The following is a 4,520-nucleotide window of genomic DNA, read 5'->3' as shown; positions in this document are numbered from 1 at the left end:
AGTGAAGACAGCCTCCAGCCATAGTTACCCCCAGCCTTCAAGGCCTTTCAGACAAGGCCCCAAACAGCATGGAGAAGACACAAGCCATCCCTCCTGTGTTCCGTTCGAGTTTCTGACCCACAGAATCTGGGAGCATAATAACATGGTTGTTTTATGCCACTAAGTTTTGACATGGTTTATTACTCATCAATAGTAACTGAATACACACGATGCTAATAAACATTATGCAAAATAGAGTGGGGGGTCCCTATAATTAAATGTTTTGGAAAGTGCTCTGTTACACAAATTCCAAGTGAAACAGGGTTTTATTTTTCTACAGGACTCCTCCCTCACAGCCTTTAATACACTATGTGCACTGTGAATCTCCGAGAGGGAGATATGGTATTTGGTGTTCCCAAAACATATTTTTTTAAATGAGCTGCCATCCTGCAAAAGGCTGAGGGTCCAGCCCTAATGGGATGGAGAATCCATGTGAGGCCCAGAAAGGTCCAGAGACCTGTCCAGTCATAGGCAGAGTCAGGACTGGAAGCCAGGTCACCCGGCGCCTGGCTTAGGGCTGGTTCCACGGTGCCGGGCTGCTCCCACGGGGCCAGCTCGGTGTCGGGCACGTGGGCTGTGCAGACTCAAGTGGAAGTGTGCGGTCCATCTGTTTCCCCATCCCTTCAGCCTCTCCTGTGGCCTGCACCTCTCGCCCCTGCCTCCTTCTCACCCCTTGCCTGCTCCCCCCACCTCTTCCTCCTGTGAGGACGCCTGTCCTCCTCCACAGGCAGCTGGGAGATGGCAAAGGAGAGGCAGGGGTGGGGAGCAACACAGTCCTCACCCCACCACACCCCAGGCACGCACCACACAGCCCACACACTGCCACCTCCACAGCCAACCTCAGCCCCTCGCAGCTGGGCCTGCCTCCGTGAAAGCTGCTTCTCTGCCCTGAACACTGCCTGTTGTCCCATCCATGCAGCCTGGGGCTTCTCCTCCTGCTTCCAGCCCCTGCTGGAAGAGGAACACAGCCGTGCCTTGTCCCTCCTCTTGATATTTCCAGTAAAAGCACCTTGAGCACAATCTCACTGCCACAGCCCTAATTATGTGTGAAATAATTTTTTTTTTTAGCTCGAAACCAAAGCAAACAAGCGCACACAGAGAAGCCCATTCTCTGCGGCCCAGGAGGAGCAGCCTCGCTCCTGTTGGGTTACCTCAGGCCTGCACAGAGACCCCGCTGTGTTTCGCAATCTGCCCGCCTGGCCAAGGTGCCTCCCAGGCCTGACCAGGGAAGCAGTCCACCCGCTCAGGGGAAAGAGTTTGTTTCAAACTGAAACTGGGTTTCAGTTTGTTCTGCTCTCTCCACACAGGCTTCCAGGAGCCTCACACAGGCCTGGTATACTGTGAGGCCACAGGAAAGACCTCTTTAAAAAAAGTGGGTTCTCGGGAGCAACGTGGGGCAGAGCGCTTTCCCCAGAAGACAAGTAACTGTTTTCCTGATCCTGTCAAATAATTATGCACCTTGGTGAAATTTTTATCATTTTATTTTATTTTACAATTTTGTTTTATTTTAGGGTTTCAAGTAGACAAAAGAAGATCATATGCATACTTGTCCCCGCATGGCCACTTTCTCTTGTTTCCATTTCTTCCTCTTCTCCCCAGATCCTCACTCCCAACCTTCTCCATTGACAACTGCATTCAAATTTGTTTAATGTGCATTTTTTATATGTATGTGCCTTTGAAAAGATAATACTATGGTAAGTGTTTGTGATTTTAATTTATGTAAGTGGTACTGTTAGAGATTCACTCTATTTCTAACTTTTTCATCATAGTCCTATATTTGGAAAGTGTATAGTGTTGCTATTTAGCCCTTCTACATACGACCACTACTGCATAACGGCCCACGACACGCCCCCACCACCTTGGTCCATTTGCCTGTTGATGGATACCTGGGCTGTCTCCAACTCCTATCTACCACAAATAATGTAATGATGAACAGCCATGTACATGTCCCTTTATGGATCTTTGCAAGAAATTCTGGGACTTACGTGTCCAGGATTTGGATTGCTGACTTGCAAGATACACATTCACTTGGTTTCACTAAGTATTGCTGGATTGGTTTCCTGAATGCCTGTAACCAGTTTACACTTTCACCAATAAGGTATCAGGGTTCCTGTTTCCTCACCATCTGACCAGCACTTGATATTATTCAGCTTTCTTAATATTGCCAATATTTGCATTTAAAATGCTATTGCTTTTTAAAATTATTTTTCTTATGGCTACTGAGGTAAAGTATCTCTTCAAAAAGTTCAGGTTTCACTTTCTGTAAATTGCCCCTTAGTATCTTTTCTTAACCATTTTTCTAATTTACACACACACACACACACACACACACACCTCTGCTGGAATTGTGATTGGAATTGCATTGGATATAGATTGATTAAAGGACAATTCACATCATTACTGTGTTAAGTTATACCATCATAATCATGATCTACCACTGTGAAACAGAAATATAATATGAGCCACATATGTAATTTTAACAATTTAGTAGCAATATTTTTTAAGAAGTAAAAAGAAATAGGTGAAATTAATTTAACCCAATATGTCCAAAATATCATCATTTCAACATGTGATCAATATAAAGAAGCTAATGAAATCCTTTACATTCTTTTGTTATACTAAGTCTTTGAAATTCAGTGTTTACACTTATGCCACATTTCAGTTGGAACTAGCCACATTTTAAGTGCTCACATGTAGCTAGTGGCTATGGATTGGATAGCATAAGTCTATCTCTTCATTCATTTAAGACCTTTATTTTAAAATTGTATTTATAAATATCTCAAGCATTTTTTTGTCATTAAAATTTTTGTTACTATTGCAAATATTATCCCATTTTCTGGTTGGTTTTTCCTGGAGCACAGAAATGTTGCTGATTTTTTTCAAGTTGATCTTGAATCTGGTAGATCTGTTCAACTGTCTTAGTAGTGCCAGAGGTTTGTTGATTCTGCTGGGTTTTTATGTAACTGATCATCTTATTTATAAATGATGACTGTTTTAATTCTTCCCTCCTAATTGTTCTCCCTATTATTTTCTTTTCTTGTCTTATTGCACGCACAGCATCTCAATTGCTATGTCAAATAGCAAGCATCCTTGTCTAATTCCTATTATGAAAAGGAATGCCTCTAAAATTTCTCTTTAAGTATGATGTTTTTGGTAGATATCATTTATCAAGGGAGCTTCTGTCCATTCTTAATTTTCTAAGAATTTTAAAAGTCATAATTAGGTGTGCACTTTATCAAAAACCATGTATATATCTATTGCACAAAACAGATAAGATTGTCTCTTTGTCTTTGGTGTGTTTTTTCTCCTCTACTCATTAACATGGTGAATTGCATTGACTTTCTTCCCTGATGCTGAGCCATTCTTGCTTTCCTGGGATAAATTCTACTTCATTGTGATTTTTAAAAAATACATATTTAGATTAGTTCAATTAATGTCTCACTTAGGATTTTCATAGTTATGCTTATAAATTAAACAGGCTTATAATTTTCTTTTCTTGATCACAGTTTCTTTTCTTTTATCAGTTTTGAAATCAAGATTATACTAACCTCATGAAATCATTATTCATTTCATTCCTATTTTCTGGAAAACTTGTGTAAGATAGGGATTATTTGTCCCTTAAATGGTTCATATAATTAACTGATCTTAGGGCTTTTTGATGTAGGGAAGTGTTTGGTTACTACTCTAATTTTTTTTTATTGGTTTATGTGGGTTTTCTGTTGCTTTTTGTGAAAATTCGGTGGAGCTGACTTCCACTTATGTCTCATGGCATAGAGCTGGGCCCCAAGGCCACTTCACTTGGAGTGGAGATTATGAGAGTAACAATTTAATGTTTCAACCTCTATAAAGAAAAGCAACAAGGAAAAAGGGGTTAAGAATAACACTTTATCTGTCACTGTCTCTGGAAGACAAAATATTGCTTAATCTTGTTTTGTTTTCATTTTGTCATCCAATCTGATCAGTGAGTTTAACTCACATTTATTTTAATTGCTGGTATATTGGGACTTATTTCAGCCATCTCACTTTGTGTTTTACTGTATTTACCATCTTATTTTGTATTTATTCTATGTGTTTTCTCTCTTTGTCCTACTTTCCACTGCATGAATCAGATTTTCTTATGCTAGATTGAAAGTTGTATATTCTATTTTTATTCTTCTAGTTGTTTCCCCTAACTTTTTAAGTATGACACTTAATGTTTACTTTTCATTGTCAATTTCTTTTCCCTTGGCACTCACTCACCTCTTTCCAGTCTCTACATCTCCTCAACATTATCCCCATCCTGCCACACTGGTATCACCCAGAATTGGTCCTTGATTGTCACAAACAATTTTTATCCCTTTATTTAAAATTTTATTTTTAGAGAATGACAAATCTTAGTAAGTTATTTACAAGTCCTTCTTTCCCATGCCTCATTGCTTCCTGATGAGAAATCTGACGTCAGTATAATTCTTATATTTGTACATGATCTGCTTTTTCTTCTG

This window comes from Globicephala melas, chromosome 2, assembly GCF_963455315.2.
Source record: "Globicephala melas chromosome 2, mGloMel1.2, whole genome shotgun sequence".
Taxonomy (NCBI): domain Eukaryota; kingdom Metazoa; phylum Chordata; class Mammalia; order Artiodactyla; family Delphinidae; genus Globicephala; species Globicephala melas.
The sequence above is the reverse complement of the archived record's forward strand: the minus strand, read 5'-3'. Positions refer to the sequence as shown.